The following is a 20098-nucleotide window of genomic DNA, read 5'->3' as shown; positions in this document are numbered from 1 at the left end:
AAGACCTAACAGTTGTAAATATTTATGCTTCTAACATGGGAGCAGCCAGTTATATAAGCCAAGTGATAACAAAATTAAAGAAACACATTAATAATAATACAATAATAGCAGGGACATTAATACCCCCCTCACTGAAATGGTAAGATCATTTAACCAGAAGATCAATAGGAAATAAGGGCTTTGAATTATACACTGGACCAGATGAATATATTCAGAACATTCCACCCTCAAGCAACAGATTACACATTCTTCTGGAATATACATGGAGCATTCTCCAAAACAGGTTACATACTGGTTCCAAATCTTGTCCCAAACAGTACCAAGAGACTGGGATCATTCCCCCACATATTTTCGGACCACAATGCTTTGAAACTGGAACTCAATCATAAGAGGAATTTTAGAAAGAGCTCAAATACATGTACACTAAAGAGCATCCTACTAAAGAATGAATGGGCCAACCAGGAAATTAAAGAAGAATTTAAAAAATTCAAGGAGACAAATGAAAATAAAAACCCAAATTTTCTAACCCTCTGGGATATAACAAAAGTGGTCCTAAGAAGGAAGTATATAACACTACAAGCCTTTCTTGAGAAACAAGAAATTTTTCAAATATACAACCTAGGCTTATACCTAAAGGAGCTGGAGAAAGAACAGCAAAGAAAGCCTAAACCCAGGGGCGCCTGGGCTGCTCAGTGGTTAAAGCCTCTGCCTTCGGCTCAGGTCATGATCTCAGGGTCCCGGGATCAAGCCCCACATCGGGCTCTCTGCTCAGCAGGGTGCCTGCTTCCCCCTCTCTCTCTGCCTGCCTCTCTGCCTACTTGTGATCTTTGTCTGTCAAATAAATAAATAAAACCTTAAAAAAAAATGACACCCTAAACCCAAAAGTATTAGAGAAATAACAAGGATTAAATTAGAGCAGAAATCAATGAACTAGAAACCAAAAGAACAGTAGAACAGATCAACAAAACTAGAAGCTGGTTCTTTGAAAGAATTCCTAAGATCAATAAACCCCTGGCCAGACTTATCAAGAAGAAAAGAGAAAAGACCCAAATAAAATAAATCATGAATGAAAGAGGAGATCACAAGCAATACCAAAGAAATACAATAAACAATTATAAAAAGAACATTATGACCAACTATATGCCAAAAAATTAGGCAATCTGGTGGAAATGGATGCGTTCTCAGAAGAGTATAAACTACCAAAACTGAAACAGGAAAAAATAGAAAAACCCAAATAGACCCATAACCAGCAAGGAAATTGAAGCAGTACTCAAAAACCTCCCAACAAACAAGAGTCCAGGGCCAGATGGCTTCTCAGGGGAATTCTACCAAACATTTAAAGAAGAATTAATACCTATTCTTCTGAAACGGTTTCAAAAAATAGCAATGGAAGGGAAATTTCCAAGTTCTTTCTATGGGGCCAGCATTACCTTGATCCCCAAAACAGACAATGATCCCACCAAAAAAGGAGAATTACAGACCAATATTCCTGATGAACATGGATGCAAAAATTCACACCAACATACTTGCCAATAGGATCCAATAGTACATTAAAAGGATTATTTACCACTATCAAATGGGATTTATTCCTGGGCTGCAAGGGTGGTTCAACATCCACAAGTTAATCAACATGATACACTAAATTAATGAAAGAAAGGACAAGAACCGTATGATCCTCTCAATAGATGCAGAAAAAGCATTTGACAAAGTACAGCATCCTTTATTGATCAAACTCATCACAGTGTAAGGATAGAGGGAATATACCTCAATATCATAAATGCTATATATGAAAAACCCATAGCAAATATTATTCTCAGTGGGTAAAAACAGAGCTATTCCCCTAAGGTCAGGAACACAGCAGGGATGTTCACTATCATCACTGCTGTCCAACATAATACTAGAAGTCCAAGCCTCAGCAGACAACAAAAATTAGTAAAAGGCATCTGAATCCGCAAAGAAGTCAAACACTCACTCTTCGCAGAGGATATGCTATTCTATGTGGAAATCCCAAAACATTCCACCCCAAAATTGTTAGAACTCATGAAAGAATTCAGCAAAGTGGCAGGATATAAAATCAATGTGCAAGAATCAGTTGTATTTCTATACACTAACAATGAGACAGAAGACAGAGAAATTAAGGATTCGATCCTATTTACAACTGCACCCAAACCATAAGATAACTAGAAATAAACCTAACCAAAGAGGCAAAGGACCTCTACTCAGAAAACTATAAAACAATCATGAAAGAAATTGAGAAAGACCAAAGAAAAAAAAATTGTAAAACATTCCATGTTCATGGAATAATAAATACTGTCAAAACCTAGACCAATCTACACATTTAATGCAATCCCTATCAAAATACCATCAACTTCTTTCCTAGAACTGGAAGAAATAATCTTAAAATTTGTATGCAACCAGAAAAGACCCTGAATAGCCAAAGGATTTTGAAAAAGAAAACCCAAACTGGTAGCATCACAATCCCAGACTTCAGCTCAATACAAAGCTGTAATCATCAAGGCAGTACAGTACTGACACAAAAACAGACACATAGATCAAAGGAACAGAACGGAGAACCCAGAAATGGGCCCCCAATTCTATGGTCAACTAATTTTCAACAAAGCAGGAAAGAATATCCAATGGAAAAAAGACAGTATCTTCAACAAACAGTATTGGGAAAATTGGACAGCCACATGCAGAAGAATGAAACTAGACCATTTCCTTATACCACACACAAAAATAGACTCAAAATGTGTGAAAGACCTCAATGTAACACAGGAATCCATCATCATCCTAGAGGAGAAAACAGGCAGCAACCTCTGTGATCTCAGCCACAGCAATTTCTTGCTAGACACATCTCCAAAGGCAAAAATGAACTATTGGGACTTCATCAATACAAAAAGCTTTTGCACAGCAAAGGAAACAGTCAACAAAACCAAAAGACAACCAACAGAACAGAAGAAGATATTTGCAAATGACATATCAGACAAAGGGCTAGTATCCAATATCTATAAAGAACTCCTCAAACTCCATACCCAAAGAACACATAATCCAATCAAGAAATGGGCAGAAGACATGAACAGACATTTCTCCAAAGAAGACATCCAAATGGCCAACAGACACATGAAAAAGTGCTCAATATCACTCAGCATCAGGGAAATACAAATCAGAAACACAGTGAGATAGCACCTCACACCAGTCAGAACTGCTAAAATAAACAAGTCAGGAAATAATAGATGTTGGCATGGAAGCAGAAAAAAGGGAACCCTCTCACACTATTGGCGGAAACGCAAGCTGGTACAGCCACTCTGGAAAACGGTATGCAAGCTCCTTAAAAAGTTGAAAATAGAGCTACTCCATGACCCAGCAATTGCACTACTAGGGATTTACCCCAGTGATACTAATTTAGTCACCTGAAGGGTCATGTGCACCCCAATGTTTACAGCAGCAATGTCCACAATAGTCAAACTATGGAGAGAACCCAAATGTCCATCAACAGATGAATGTAAAAAGTAGATGTGTTATATATACATAATGAAATACAACTCAGCCATCCAAAAAAGTGCCATTTGCAAGACATGGATGGAACTAGTGGCTATTACGCTAAGCAAAATAAATCAATCAGAGAAAGAGAAATATATGGAATTTAAGAAACAAAACATAGGCTCATGGGGAAGAGAGGAAAGAAAATAAAAGAAGATGAAATCAGAGAAGGAGACAAACCATAAGAGACTTTTTAAAAAAGATTTTATTAATTTGTCAGAGAGAGCAAGCACAAGCACGGGGTGTGGCAGGCAGAGGGAGAAGTGGGCTCCCCGGTCAGCCAACACTGGACTCGACCCCAGGACCCTGAGATCATGACCTCAGCAGAAGGCAGATCCTTAACCTACTGAGCCACCCAGGCATCCCCCATAAGAGACTCTTAATTATAGGGAACAAACTGAGGACTGCTGGAAGGGAGAGGGTGGGGAGATGGGGTAACTGGGTGATGGACATTAAAGAGGGCAAGTATTGTAATGAGCCCTGGGTGTTATAAAATATCAAAGAATCAATGACCTCTACCTCTCAAACTAATACATTATGTTAATTAATTGAATTTAAAGTAAAAAGTAAAAAAAAAAATCTAAAGATAATTAGATTTAAGACATGTCCCTTATTTACCAATAAGTATTAGTATTTCTAACCAATACATCAAAGATATATATGAAATTATATATCAAAGATATATATGAGCTTATATATATATATCTTTTAGAGAACTAAAAGATATATATGAAATATTTTAAATATTTTTGCAGTGCTGTCTTAGGAGGGAGCTTTAAAATGGGGAGAAGAGAATTGTTATAAGCTGTTTTACAATGCTGGCATTATATTCTTCCTACTTCCTAATGTTTAAACTATGGAAAAATATTACCCTCTTTGAGTCCATTTGGATAGTGTTCTTATGATGGCTTTGAGTCTAGGCCAAGAGTAATTGGAATTAGTTCAGGAATGAAGCTCATTTATTCTGCAACATCTGGGCCTTGCTTGTTCTCCCAGTTACACTGCAATCACGGATACCACTCTTGGATACTTTGAATTTCATTCCCCTCCTAAGGCCTAGTTTTTCTACTATTACTACTGTCATCTTAAGCATATTTAATGCAATCAGTAACTTCATTGCAAATGCATTATATTTTCCATGCTTTGTCCCTGACCAAATTTATTCCTACCCTTGGGCCTTAGCACTAGCTCTATCCTCTGCCTACAATGTTCTTGCCTCTACTCTGGATCGGCTCCTTGTTTGATCCCTAGCTGATAAGCTCCATCCTCAGCCCAAACTAATGCAGTTCCCCCAACATTCTCAATCACAATCACATGACCTATGTTCTTCTCCCCCAGCACAAGCGCTTGCCTGAAATGATTTGGTTTATTTCTTTGTCTCTCTTTCCCCTAAAATGAAGCTTCCTGTGCTTGGGGTCCATGTCTGTCTACTTAATAGCTATATCCCTAGCACCTAGAACTGTAGATGGGATATCGTAGTGCTCATTAACCACTGCTGACTGCCTTTCAGAAATATATTGCTCCTACCATCTCACCCAGCTTTAGGAACTGGAATAAAATATCATCTTGACCTTGGGGAGCCTGGGTGGCTCAGTGGGTTAAAGCCCCTGCCTTTGGTTCAGGTCATGATCCCAGAGTCCTGGGATCCAGCCCCACATCGGGCTCTCTGCTCAGCAGGGAGCCTGCTTCCTCCTCTCTCTCTGCCTGCCTCTCTGCCTACTTGTGATCTCTGCCTGTCAAATAAATAAATCTTTAAAAAAATATTATCTTGACCCTTATTGATTTTTTAAAAAGATTTATATATTTATCTGAGAGAGAGGGAGAGAAAGAGACAGCTGAGTGGGAGGAGGGCCAGAGGGACAGAATCTTCAAGTAGACTCCCCACTGACTGCAAAGCCCTACACAGGGTTTGATCTCACCATTCATGAGATCACATGTGATCATGAGATCACAACCTGAGCCAAAACCAAGAGTCAATTAACCAACTGAGCCACCCAGGTACCCCCAAACATTACCTTTAATGCATCAGAAAGACAACAGAAATTTTAAAATATATTACTGCTTTTCTAAAGTCTAAAGCCTAAAGACTGGGAAATTACTATTCTTCAGTAATTAAAACAGCAAATCTTGGAGGTAGAACTGCAAACCTGAGGTTTTCTTCCCCTCTCCCCCCAAAGTCAGAGAATAGCATAAAAAAAGATATTGGATCTTTCATGCTATTTTAATTTCTGTCACTGTGACTAAAACTCAGATTGGATTCACTGTCTCAGAAAGATATCCCAGGCCATGGTGATACAAAACAGAGAGAAGAGGTCATAAAGATAAATCTTGGCATGAAAGGCATCTTAATGATATTGATAACTCAAAGAACATTTTATAAGTAAGTTTATCTCAAAGAAAAGTTTTATTGTAGGCATGGATCTATAATCGGTTATCAATATAATTCTCTGCTTTGTTTCTGAAAAAAAAATTTATATATGCTTTGCTTCGTAAGCACTGCTGATAATCTGATAAACCATAGCAATCTTGAGAGAAAGAAAATTTGCTGCTGTCTTCTATGTTCTAATCCACTGTCAGAGTTAATACCATATTAAGGTTTCTTATAAACTGCCTTCTTCCCACATTCCTGACTGCTTTAATTCCAGCTGTGGATTTCACATCTGTTTAAAGGAGGATTTTATTTTTTTTTATTTTTTTTTTTAAGATTTTATTTATTTATTTGACAGAGAGAAATCACAAGTACACTGAGAGGCAGGCAGAGAGAGAGAGAGAAGGAAGCAGGCTCCCCGCTGAGCAGATAGCCCGACGCGGGACTCGATCCCAGGACCTTGAGATCATGACCCGAGCCGAAGGCAGTGGCCTAACCCACTGAGCCACCCAGGCGCCCCAAGGAGGATTTTATTTTTAAACTCTATCTTTGTCTCTGGTTTTCCCTTATAACATGCCTTATTGGGGCACCTGGGTGGCTCAGTGGGTTAAAACCTCTGCCTTCAGCTCAGGTCGTGATCCCGGGGTTCTGGGATCGAGCCCCACATCTGGCTCTCCAGAGAGCCTGCTTCCTTCTCTCTCTCTGCCTGCCTCTCTGCCTATTTGTGATCTCTGTCAGATAAATAAATAAAATCTTTTTAAAAAAAAATAACATGCCTTATTTGGGGAATGTTATATTCCTGCAGAAAGATGAAGAGATCATTTGCTATTTGGACTTTGTTTCACTTGTTAGGTAATTAACTTCACTCTAGCATGCCAGATGTCATCCAGTTGGCAAAACACTGCTTTCTTATCCATCTGTGTGCTCATCTTTCCATTTAATTCTCCAGCTGTATTGTTCTCTTCCTCCTTGTATAACTAATATTACTGAGGTATTTCCCCCAAAATGTGCCACTTCTTAACTTTTACTGCCCTGTCATTAAAGAACTTGGAGTCATCTGGACTTGCCCCCCAGGACCCTCTGGATCTCCTCCCACGGCACTCGAAAGAAGCATCACAGTTACAATACTGACAATCCATCTGTAGGGATAAGACAGTTCTGGAGCTGACGAAGTCAATTTGGGATTATAGCTTACTTCTAAATTCATCTAGGCTTTAACGGCTTTAGAAAAGATGTTTACCTTTTCCGAAGAATGTACATAGATTATTTATTGCAAACTAAGTCACACTGCACTAGCATCAATGTATGAAGAAAGGATGTTTGTTTTAAAATCATTTTCTCAAGCCCCAAAACCCAATGAAAATATTTTCATGTCATTAACATGTGTCATATATTTAAAAAATCTTTTAAGCTTAAACATTAGCTATACAAGTAAAGCTCCTCACTTAAAAATGTAGACAACATCCTTAGTATTAGTTGATATCTCCTTTACAAATGGTCATCTGAGAGGAAAAGAAAGTAACTCCTGACTTATCAGAAGGATAGGAAAAAAAGATGGGCAGTGGGGGAGGGCACCAGGGTGGCTTAGTTAAGCAAGCAACTATTGATTTCAGCTTAGGTCGTGAACTCGGGGTCACAGAATGGAGCCCTGAGTTGGGTTCCATGCTCAGCAGGGAGGGTGCTTGAGGATTCTCTCTCTCCCTTTCCCTCTGCTTCTACTCCCCACTCAAGTTCTCTTTCTCTCTCTCTCTCTCTCAAATAAATAAATCTTTAAAAATAAAAAGGATAGGGGGAAAAATCATTCATAAAATAATAACTAATGTTTATTGAGTGGTTACTACATATTAGGCCCTGTGTAAAGAGATTTACATTCATTATCTGTTTTAATCCTCATACAGACCCTAAAGTAGATACCATGATTACTGCCATTTAGCAGAAAACTAACCTATTAATTCCTTTGCCCAAGGTTACATGGTAAATAAGCAATGCAGGCAAGATTCTAAACAGAGTATCAGAGCAATGAAAATTTACTTCAGATTTTTTAAATTATCATATTTTAAGACTAAGAGAAGAAAAGCTAGATTCTCTTTCTACTAGGTTCTCTTTCTACTATTTTTTATGATCCTAATTTTTAATACACACCAAATAGCCAACACTGTAACACTATAACAACACTGTAATGCATTTTCATATACCCAGATACTATGTCAGATATGACAGAGGGAGAGAGATCACAAGCAGGCAGAGGCAGGCAGAGGGAAAGGGGGAAGCAGGCTCCTACTGAGCAGAGAACCGGAGGCCAGGCTCCATCCCAGGACCCTGAGATCATGACCTGAGCATGTCATCAAGGAAGCCTGCTTCTCCCTCTGCTGGCCACTCCCCCCTGCTTGTGTGTTCTCTCTCTCTCTCTCTTTCTCTGACAAATTAATAAGTAAAATCTTTTTTTTTTTTAATAAATAAAATCTTTTTAAAAATTTAAAAAAAAAAAAAAAAGGGGCACCTGGGTGGCTCAGTGGGTTAAGCCTCTGCCTTCGGCTCAGGTCATGATCTCAGGGTCCTGGGATCAAGTCCTGCATCGGGCTCTCTGCTCAGCAGGGAGCCTGCTTCCCTCTCTCTCTGCCTGCCTCTCCATCTACTTGTGATTTCTCTCTGTCAAATAAATAAATAAAATCTTTAAAAAAAAAAATAAAAATAAATAAAAATAAAAATTAAAAAAAAAAAAAAGAAAAAAAAGAAACCTCTGGTGCTGGCTAATACTCAGACCATGCATTTCCTGGTCTTTGTATTTTTATCTTGGATTCGGCCTGTTCAAACCAGAATCTAAAGAAGGTCCACGAACACATCTGCTTATGTCTCTCTGAATCTAGAGGAGACTACTCCAACTTTTCCCCCTATCTTACTAGTTTCTCCCATAAAATATTCCATACTCTAGATGTGTCTGTTTTCTTCCCTGTGCCATCACTCAATTTGTTCCTTTCTCCCATAGTTTTGTAAGTGGAAGGAAGACCCAGAGCCTTGGTTAGGTTCAGGTTCACTGTCTTTGATAAGAATATTTAGAGTGTGGCATCATATCATGTTTCATGTTACATCATATCAAACACAATGCCTGTTTCTCTGTATTTGTGTTAAGATTAATCAGATTTGTGCAGTAACTATTGAATCCCTCCACTGTAAAGATCACCAAAGACTTTACCTAATGGTTTCAACCACTGATGACTGTTGCCTGAATCATTACATCAGAAGTTTCAAATAGTAATTTCCTAATTCTATCATTCCTTCCATATTCATGATCTCTAACTCTGCCATAGACAACTTTCTGACACTTACTAGGGCAGCAACTTAATGTGACACGCTGTGCAAGAAAAGCTTGCTTCTTGCCATTAATTATAAAATTCAGAATACATGGGGCACCTGGGTGGCTCAGTGGGTTAAAGCTCAGCTCATGATCCCAGGGTCCTGGGATCCAGCCCCGCATCAGGCTCTCTGCTCAGCAGGGAGCCTGCTTCCTCCTGCCTCTCTGTCTACTTGTGATCTCTGTCTGTCAAATAAATAAACAAAATCTTAAAAATAAAATAAAATAAAATTCAGAATACAAAGTTGATGTCTTAGCAACTACCAATGCTGTACAAAGAGTTGGAAGAGGTAAGGTTGGTGGAGACCAAGAGGGGGGGGCCTCTCTGTCTTTCCCTCTCATTAGTTCCAATATGAATTTACCATTCTCTGATAATAAATGTACATTCACATGATCAAGTTCAAGGGTTTCGGGTATTCTACTGTTTGGCTAAATTAGTAGTTCTCAAAATGTGGTCCCTACACCAGCAGCATTAGTATTACCTGGAAATTGATTAGAAATACAAATATTCCAGCTCCACTCCAGACCTACTAAATCAGACACTCTGTGGGTGAAATCCAGAAAGATGTGCTTCAACATGCCCTCAGGGTGGTTCTGATACTAAAGTTTGAGAACCGCAGGGCTAAATCATATCTGAATTGACCATTCACTTATTATCTTTATTATAACCTTGGCTCACACCTCTCAACCTCACCTGCTTCACTTAGAATGACAAACTTGTTTTATATTTGTTTCCCAACGAGCCCATAGTTGCATACTGGCTTTTATTTTATTTTGGCTTTGTTTGTTTTATTACTGTTCCCAATTTTAATAAGCACATCTCAGGATTTGGCAAACCTAGTTTTAGTTCTTTTATTTTTCTTACATAATTTCTAAGTTAGTTAGTAACAGTGAAATATTCATAAGTATCATAAAAATAAGGATCCAATTTTCAAGTAAGACATTGCAATGCATTTCTTTCTCAAACAAGAAGACAATAATAAGGGACAAGGAAGGTGGAAAGTGTTCATTTGGAACTGCTTGTTCAGCAGGGGCTTAAAAAATATTGTTTCCCAAAACAAGGTCAATGCTTTAAAAAATAAATACATTTAAATCTGGTTTTTAACCAGTGTACTATTTAGGATTATCATCAAATCCAAAGCAGATACTGAATTTGTATTAGAATCACAGAGAAAGATTTGTTTTAAAATACTAAATAGCACTGTTAGAACTTTGCTGAGTCTAATGAAAAATTATCAAAAGCCCATTAAATTGATAATAAAAACAAATACAAACCTTACAGCAAATCAAGTCCCAATGTTAATATTAAGACTGAAATATTCTCAGGGTGCCTGAGTGGCTCGATTGTTAAGCGTCTGGCTTCGGCACAGGTCATGATTGCAGGGTCCTGGGATGGAGCCCCACATCAGGCTCCCTGCTCAGTGGAGAGCCTGCTTCTCCCTCTCCCTCTGCTGCTCCCCCTGCTTATGCTCAGGCACTCTCTCTCTCTCTTGCTCTCTCTCTGTCTCTGTCAAATAAATAAATAAATAAAATCTTTAAAAAAAAATAACAAGACTGAAGTATTCTCCCCATGAAACAAGAGACTGTTTACAAAAAAAAAGACTTTCCAGGTAAGGCAGACTGTATTATGCATTCCTGTGAAATGAGGGGAAATCTTTCATAGAGAATTAACACGATACAAGATGAACACAGGAACCACGTGGACTGAAAAGCAAGAAGGCTATCAGAGGCTCACTGGGCATGAGCCTCTGATACAACAGGAGCTGTCAGAAACAGCGCAGGCCTTGGGATGGGATCCTTTGTACTCTAGAACTTGCTCTTTGTATTCTGTGTTCCATCATTTAGCCTAGTGCCTCATAAGTACTACCTCTTAGGTATAGATATCTGAGAATTAAGAAAAGGAAAAGGAAAACTTGATCAGGGTAATGTGGAGAAAGTAGAAAGGCACTAAAAATCAATGTACTTGCCTTTTCCATGGGAGACCTACACACTGCCCCTGGGGCCACCGACACATCTCTAGTGATCCCTGAGAAGTTCCAGCACACTTTGCGAAGATATGCTCACGTGGTATGGAGGAAAGCAGACATTGATCTCACCAAGAGGGCAGGAAAACTGAGGATGAGGTGGGGCGTGTGATCGCCATTATGCACAATCCTCACCAGTGTAAGATCATAGGCAAAAGGTTTTTAAATAGACAAAAGGACATGAAGGATGGAAAACACAGCCAAGTCCTGACCATGGTCTAGATAACACACTTCATAAGATGGGGAGCAACTGAAGAAGATTCAGGCCCACAGAAGGCTGTGCCACTTCTGGAAATGTCATGTCCAAGGCCATTAAACCAAAACCACAGGACACAGTGACTAAAAAGTGTCTAAGAAGAAATAAAATTTTATTCACAGATAGTTTAAACACGTAAAAATAAAGGAATAAATAAATGTGCTAACAGATGTCTGCTCTTCTAGACCCATCACCATGATACCCTCGCTCAACCTCACACTACACACCATCACCACCACCTGCCAATCAAAGACCTGATTTGTCCCATGTACCCAACATCAATATTGCCCCCGTGGAGGAGCAATTTGAGACAATGTCAGGACTCCCTTGGCCAGGCTTAGCCTTGACAACAATGAGGTCTAAAAGGGTCCGTAGAGCATTTGTTCATCCAGGTGTCACTCATTACTTAGATAATATTTTTGTTAGGTCCTTACACTAATGGCTGACAAGATGAAGTTCAGTAAGAAATAGTCCATTTTTAAATTTTTTTTTTATTAATTAATCTCTATCCCCAATATAGGACTTGAACTCACAACCATGAGATCAAGAGTTGCATGCTCTATCAACTTAGCCAGCCAGGTACACCAGAAAGTGTCCCTTTAGTCAAGAACTCTCAATATAGCAAATCATTATACTATAAAAAGAATTGTGCAAAATCTGCAAATATTAAGGATGGAGGAATTAACTGAGGTAAAGCAATTTGTCAGATAATTAACTAGGACATTTTATCAGGCTGATTGTATTTTGGATCTCTAAATGGACTCTAGGATTTGCAATTCCAGGTTCTTTAACAAAGAAAGATGTATTGTGGTTCCCTATCTAAGCTGTCTCCAAAATGCTGGCCAATGCCTGACAGACACTTGATTATATACCCTTGGAGTCATTTTCTGCCTGGTTGGGTCATGGCAAGAAATAAAATCTATCAAGTTGCTAGGTGCTGCAATCCCTTAAATCTGTGACACACCACCTCTCTTCCACATGTTCTCTTTGTTTCAAGTATAGTGTTAATACCACCATCTTTCAATACCCAAATTTAAATCTCAGTTTTATAATGAACTTCAGCTCCCCATATCTATTAAGTTATCATGAGATTCTACCTATACAACGCTTCATATAGCCTTCCTTGCCTTCCCAGTCCCACCAACAACCACCTCATTCTTGTCTTCATGGTCCCTAGGAGGCAGTCCCACAAAAGCCCCTGGCCAGAATAATTTTCCTTATGCATATCTCCCACCTTGCCTCTCTCAGGAACACAACTGTTCTCATCATTAAATTCTCATCAGTGCTGACCCTTAATTCAGTGTTTGTTGGAACTGACCCTTGGCTCCTGCTAATGAACTTTCCAAGGTGAGTAGGATTTAGTATTCTTAGTATCTGCTTCACTGTACTACCAAGAATGTTTATGTCCACTAGCTGGAGTTTCCTTCTCCTTCAGGCAGTTTTCTTTTTTTTAATTTAACTTCATTTTGTTTTATATTTTATTTTAAGTAGGTGCCACACACAATGTGGGGCTTGAACTCATGACCCTGAGATTAAGAGTCTCCTGTTTGAATGACTAAGCCACCCAGGCACTCCTCCTTTGGACAGCTGTAAATAAACTCTAGCACTGACATATTATTTTTCTCCACCCTACTGTTTGGTTGATAACAGGGCATGACTACACTGCCTGCCTCTCTTCATTTCCACCACTTATGAACCAGGTTATAATTTCAAAGACTTTATTGAAGTCTTTATTTGAAGACTATAATTTTGAAGACTCTCACATTTACTGCATTTCAGGTTGGTTACTTCCTAATGGTATAAAGAGCCACCATCTTGTCAGAAAATTGCCTAAGTCACATAAAATGAATTGTTATCATACCCGTGTATTCTTACAGGCTTTAAAAAAAGAAAAAAGGCCTATATTCCATAAGGATTTCTTAAGACCTTTTAGCAAAGTCCCATTTAGGTCACTATTTGTGGAATTCATTTTGTCTAGTAGAACTGTTGTTCTGTATGGGATGATCAACCTGTGTAAACAACTTAATCATTACATTTGGTATTGCAGACTCATATAAGGGCCAATTTCCTGGAGTCCTAATGTCACCTACACCTCCATAGAACAGAAAACCCTATATAACCAGTCACTCCTCACAATCACAATGCAGCTCTTTGTGCCTATGGGCTTTAATGAAAACACCCTTTTGAGGGCACCTGGGTGGCTCAGTGGGTTAAGTCTCTGCTTTCCACTCAGGTCATGATCTTAGGGTCCTGGGATGGAGCCCCACTGGTCCCTGCTCAGCAGGGAGCCTGCTTCCCCACCTCTCTCTGCCTGCCTCTCTACTAGTAATAGCTCTCTATCAAATAAATAAATACAATCTTTTAAAAAAAGAAACACCCTTTTACACCCTAAACATCTCAAGCATTCTTTCTTGACTGTTGGGCTGTAAGATCCCACCCAGATCACCATGACTTCCTCAAATGATGTTCAAATGATGTGCTACGAGTGGCTCACGGAACTCAAAAACACATTTTACTTACTAGGTCACTGGTATTATAAAAGGATGTAATGCAATAGCCAGATGGAAAAGATGCAGAGTAGGGGATGTGGAAAGGGCATGGGGCCTCCAGGGGGCCACTCTCCATGCACTCATCAACCCAGCTCTGTGCATCACCATCCTTTGGGTTTTTATGGAGGCCTCCCTACCTAGTCATGGTTGATTAAATCCTTAGCCACTGGTGATGGATTCAACCTCCAGCTCCCCCCTCCCCCAGAATTAAGGAGGTGGGACTGAAAGGTCCAACCCTCTAATCACTGGGTTGCCTATTTTGGCAACAACCCCCCCCCTTAGGCACTTTGCAAAAGCCACTCATTAACATAACAATACACCTTTACTGCTCTCATCACTCAGGAAATTCAAGGGTTTTTTAGGAGCCCTATACCATGAGCCAGGATGGGGATGACAGAAGCAGTTCTAATTAAGAGTCACAGTATCATAATAAAGTAGGCCTAAAATCCTTCCATTTTTGTGATTCCATTAAAAAAAAAAAGGACAACATAAGTTTACAGAAAACGTATAATCGAAGAAAATGTTTACCTCTAACAAAGTTGCATGACTGATATATTTTTCTTTTAATCATTATAATGCAGCCCTGGCTATATGGATAGAGGCATCTATATGTATCTGGATCACTTTAAGTGTCTAAATATGAGGCTATCTGAGAATGTGAAGCCTGGACCTCTTGGTTCCCTTTTATGGTAAGACCTGGCCTTTCTTTTTTCTTTAGTAGTTTCAAGTTTTTTTTTTTTAAGTCCCAGTTAGTTAACATATAGTATAAATCCGTTTCAGAGGAATTCAATGATTCACCACTTACGTGTAGCCCCCAGTACTCATCAAAAGTGACCTCCTTAGTCCCCATCCCCCATTTAATCCAATCTCTGGCACACCAAGACCTGGTCTTTTTTTTATCATGGAAATTTTAATTACCTTAGGAAAATTTTTACTGTTTAACTTTTATTTTTTGTGTGTGAATGACTTTCAAAAAATGTTCTTATCCTGTGTTTTGTTTTTTAAAGATTTTATTTATTTGGGAGAGAGAGAGAGAAAGAATGAGAACATGAGAGGAGAGCTCAGGGGGAGAAGCTGACACCTTGCCGAGCAGAGAGCCTGATGTGGGTCTCAATCCCAGGACTCCAGGATCAAGACCTGAGCTGAAGGCAGTCCCTTAACCAACTGAGCCACCCAGGCACCCTCTTCTCCTGTGTCTTTAGAGATGTAGAGGCTCATGGGGCACCTGGGTGTCTCTATCAGTTAAGGGGCTTCCTTCAGATCAGGTAGATCAGGTAGACGTGTTGGGCTCCCTGCTCAGCAGTGAGTCTGTTTCTCCTTCTCCCTCTGCCCCTCTGCCAGCTTGTGCTTGAGACCTCTCTCGCTCTCACTCCCAAAATAAATAAATAAAATATTAAAAAAAAAAGTAGAGGTTCACTATTTGCCTTCCCTTATATGAGTAGTCAAAAATGCATGTGCCTAGGGGCACCTGGGTGGCTCAGTGGGTTAAAGCCTCTGCCTTTGGCTTGGATCATGATCCCAGAGTCCTGGGATTTAGCCCCACATGGGCCTCTCTGCTGGGCAGGGAGCGTGGTTCCTCCTCTTTCTCTCTCTCTGCCTCTCTGCCTACTTGTGATCTTTGTCAGATAAATAAATAAAATCTTAAAAAAAATGCACCTGCCTATAAATAGGTATTATGAGAACATTTTAAAGCCAATCCAAAAATATAGTGTCACAACCTTCCAAAAGAAAGCACTTATAGGATCCGTAGCAACGTATTTCTGGGGATTTCTGTAATTTTCATCATTATATAGAATACAGTAATATAATTCAGAGCTCTAGTTTTGAATAATTTCCATGAATACTACTGAGCGCCCCCTACACAACTTCTGCTTCAGTAGAGTGAAGCTTTCTGATGCATTCTTCAAGTGTTAGCACCATGGCTAAATTCATTCAGGGGATGCAGAGTATGTTCTGTCTCCATCTTCATCTCTGTATTTTTTCATCAGAATTCAACTGGGGCCCCAGGATGCAGGAACTTCTGGCTCCAGGGTCCCAAATAGACCGGGTGTGACCACTCACTGCTGATAGAATCCAAAGGCAGAAAGCTGAGTGGTGATGAAACAAGAAAGGAATTTCAAAGGCCAACAACTGGGAAGTCGGTGGACTTACATCGCAGGGACGGTCCCCACAGTGCTACAAATAGATCTAAGTTTATCTAAGGAAAATGCAGGACAAAGGTTGGGGAGTCCATGCAGCTGGGCAGCAAAGGTCAGGCCAACCACAGTCTTGGGGCTCGGGGCAGGCCTTACTGTTTGAGAGAGTAGTTTCACGTCCCATCATGGGAAGATCCACCTGCCAGGTCTTTGCCTGAGTTAAGAGAGAAGCTGGAAAGAACTTAATTAAGAAGTACAGACTGAGGCCAAAAGGGATGTAGCTGAACTCCTTATTCAAAAACCTTAGAACAGCTCAGAAAGATGTCCATCCATCCCTTATTATGTTTTTCTCCAATGATAGCAAATGCTTCAAAGCCACAAAGGCAGGTGGTCCATTGATGTTTTTGCAACTCAGGGTTGATATCTGAGGGGTAGAAAGAGAGAGACCTGTGTTCAAAATCAATACACATTGAATTTCTAGAGCTGTTTTAACTCAGTATCATGTTTAAGAAGGGAAACACTCAGGAATAAGAAAATTGCACAGTTGTAATTTTCAACCATAACACAGCATCAGCTACATTCTGCCTTCCTTTGATACTCAGTTGAAAGGCAGGTCTGTATGAATATAAAGTGCTATTATCTATCTTCTCTTTGAGGCTGCATTTAGTAATCATTCTCATTTAAGTTACTCTTACTGTCCTATGCATGGTTATGCTTCTAGCTCAGGAGGAAAGCGATTCTTATCATAAAAACCACCCTGTTTCTGAGTCGGGTAAAATTTAAAGCCACAAGAAACTGCATTATATTTGACAAGAGTTAAGCCTTCTGAACAAAAATGCATACATGCTGCAAAATTAAATTAAGCTTGCTTTTATAAACTCTTACTCCAAAGTTCCTTGGGATGGTTAACTACATAAAAAAGCCTCCTGTACTTCAGTTTTCGATTCCCAGTTATCAGGACATGAGAGCCAAAAGAACTCCCGGAGGGACCACTCACTTCATGCCCGCGTGCCCTGGAGGTAGACCGCACACCTTACACAGAGGCCTTGTGTGCAGGCTGGCTTGAAGTCTGATAAACATGTCCTGTTCCGTATTTTTTTAAGTAGGCTCCACACCCAATGTGAGGCTTGAACTCACCACCCCAAGATCCAAAGTCACAAGATCCATCGACTGAGCCAGGCAGGTGCCCCCATGCCTTGATCTCTAAAGTGAAAGTCATGAAGTAGATATATACTCGGTGACACTGTGTTGCTTCACATTTCTGGACTCAATCTACTGGGAGGTAATTAAGGATCAGAATCACTTTTCCTCACTAGTGCTTGACAGAGGATGGAAGGAGGAATGGAGACAGTTTATAAGTAAAGAAATCAGGGGCGCCTGAGTGGCTCAGTGGTTTAGGCCTCTGCCTTCGGCTCAGGTCATGATCTCAGGGTCCTGGGATCGAGCCCCACATCGGGCTCTTTGCTCGGCGGGGAGCCTGCTTCCCCCTCTCTCTCTGCCTGCCTCTCTACCTACTTGTGATCTCTATCAAATAAATAAATAAAAATCTTAAAAAAAAAAAAAGAAAAAAAAGAAATCAGATGGGTGGGATGCCTGGATGGCTCAGTCGGTTAGACATCTGCCTTCCGGCTCAAGCTGTGATCCCAGAGTTTTGGGATCAAGTCCCACGTGGGTTTCTTGCTCAATGGGGAGCCTGCTTTTCCCTCTGCCTTCCAGTCCACCTGCTTGTGCTCTCTCTCTGTCTCTGACAAATAAATAAATAAAATCTTTAAAAAAAAAAAAAAGAAAAAGAAACCCCTGTGTTTTTCTCCCCATATTTCAGCTCTACCATCTACCCCCAACTTTTCTCTTTTTTAACGCAAATTATTTATTTTTTAAAGTTTTATTTATTTAAGCAATCTCTACACACAGTGTCGTGCTTGAATCCGCCACCCTGAGATTAAAAATTGTATGCTCTTCGGACTGAACCAGCCAGGTGCCGGTATCCCAGATTACTAACTAACCTGACAGCCCACATTACTCTCCAAATTTACTTCTAAATTACTCATCTGTTTCTTTCTTTCTTTCTTTTTAAGATTTATTCAAATGAGAGAGAGAGAGAGTGCATACACACAGGCCGAGCAGGGGAAGGGGCAGAGAGGAGGGAGAAGCAGACTCCTTCCTCCTGAGTGCGGAGCCCCATATGGGCTCCACCCCAGGACCCGGAGATCATGACCTAAGCCTAAGTCAGATGCTTAAATGACTCATCTGTTCTTTAATAAAAAATAACTCCATAAAGGATACCGACTTCCCACCATAGGGGACACTTAAAAGGAAGAGAGTGGAGTTTTAGAGTACTTATTACAATACCAGATATAGAGAAAGAGGTATTCTTATACTCTGTTATAAACTGGTAGAAGTCATTCTGGGTATGAACGGAACCATAAAAATACTGAGTAAGACCAGCTTTTGACCCAGCACGTACAGATTTAAACCTGTACCCCAATCAGCCCCCACGGTCATCTCCCACCAAAGCTCTCCATCCCTCCAATAAGAAATGGTGGGGGTGTTATGTGATACAATCCTGTTTTGTCTTCTGTAAATGCAGATTAATGACTCTGGAAGAAAATTCACTGCCCCTAGGTAAACAACTAAAGGCCTCATTAACTCAGCTCATTTTATTCAATTAAAAACTTTTTTGGAAGATAAAATACACGCAGAAACAAAAAAGAAAACCTGGCAGGAATCCACCACATCTCTCACAACCTTATTCAGTCTCCAACAGTCTGCTGATAGAAACATCTGTGAACATAAAGGAACCTTCCTTTACTGTGGAACGGGAACGCCCTGAGGGGGAGCACTGGAGCTTGTACCACTCACCGTGGCCCACACAACCAGCCCTTAGAAAGAAGAGAAGAATGATTTTGAGGAGGGCACTTTTTACATAGGAATTTATCTCATGCTTTTAAGAAAAGGAAGATCCGGGGCACCTGGGTGGCTCAGTGGGTTGAAGCCTCTGCCTTCCGCTTGGGTCGTACTCTCAGCGTCCTGGGATCAAGCCCCGCATGGGGCTCTCGGCTCTGTGGAGAGCCTGCTTCCTCCTCTCTCTCTCTGCCTGCCTGTCTGCTTACTTGTGATTTCTGTCTGTCAAGTAAATAAATTAAATCTTGGGAAAAAAAAAAAAAAAAGGGAAGATCAAAGAAAAAAAAGAAAGAAAGAAAGAAAAGGAAGACCCCTCCTTGCCCCAGCAATAAAACGCTAAGCCCCGAGAGACACCCCAACCTCAAACTGTTCTTCTCCCAACAACGTTTGTTCAAAACCACCGTCTCCCACTTCTTCCATAAAGCTAATAAAGGCAGACCTTCCCTTTGCCTCTCTGGATTTGCCTAGGGTTCACCAAAGCTAGCTTCTCCTGGACTGCAATCCTCTGCTACTCCCTACTAAGCTCATTTTTTTTAAACGTAGATAAAATTACCATTTGCTCTGTTCAACACATCCAGCATTGATTCAACATGCGCTGCGTTAGACACTTGCTACAGGAGACATGTGAGAACCTCTTTAGTCATCCCTGCAGCCCTCTGAGGAAGAGCTAGCTTTTCCAGGGCTTCCATCTTAGAGGGGAGGGAAGGGAGAGACTTTCAGGGGTTCGATCATTCGCCCAAGGTCACAGAGCTGGGTAAAAGGCGACTGCGTTTCCTGGCAGCCCGGCTCTGGAGTCTGCGCTCTTACCCACAGCTCCCCATTACCAGGCCAGGGGCCCGTCTCCCAAACCCAAAGCTGCTATGGCGGCTTCCCAACTCACCTTCCGGTGTCTTCGCAGACCCCTCGCCAACTGCTTTTCCTTATTAGGGTTGAAAGACCTTCAAAAAATGGTCGTCAGAGCCCGCCCACCCAA

This window comes from Mustela putorius, unplaced genomic scaffold, assembly GCF_011764305.1.
Source record: "Mustela putorius furo isolate JIRA1106 unplaced genomic scaffold, ASM1176430v1.1 tig00003834_pilon_pilon_pilon, whole genome shotgun sequence".
Lineage (NCBI taxonomy): Eukaryota > Metazoa > Chordata > Mammalia > Carnivora > Mustelidae > Mustela > Mustela putorius.
Note: the sequence above shows the minus strand (reverse complement) of the source record.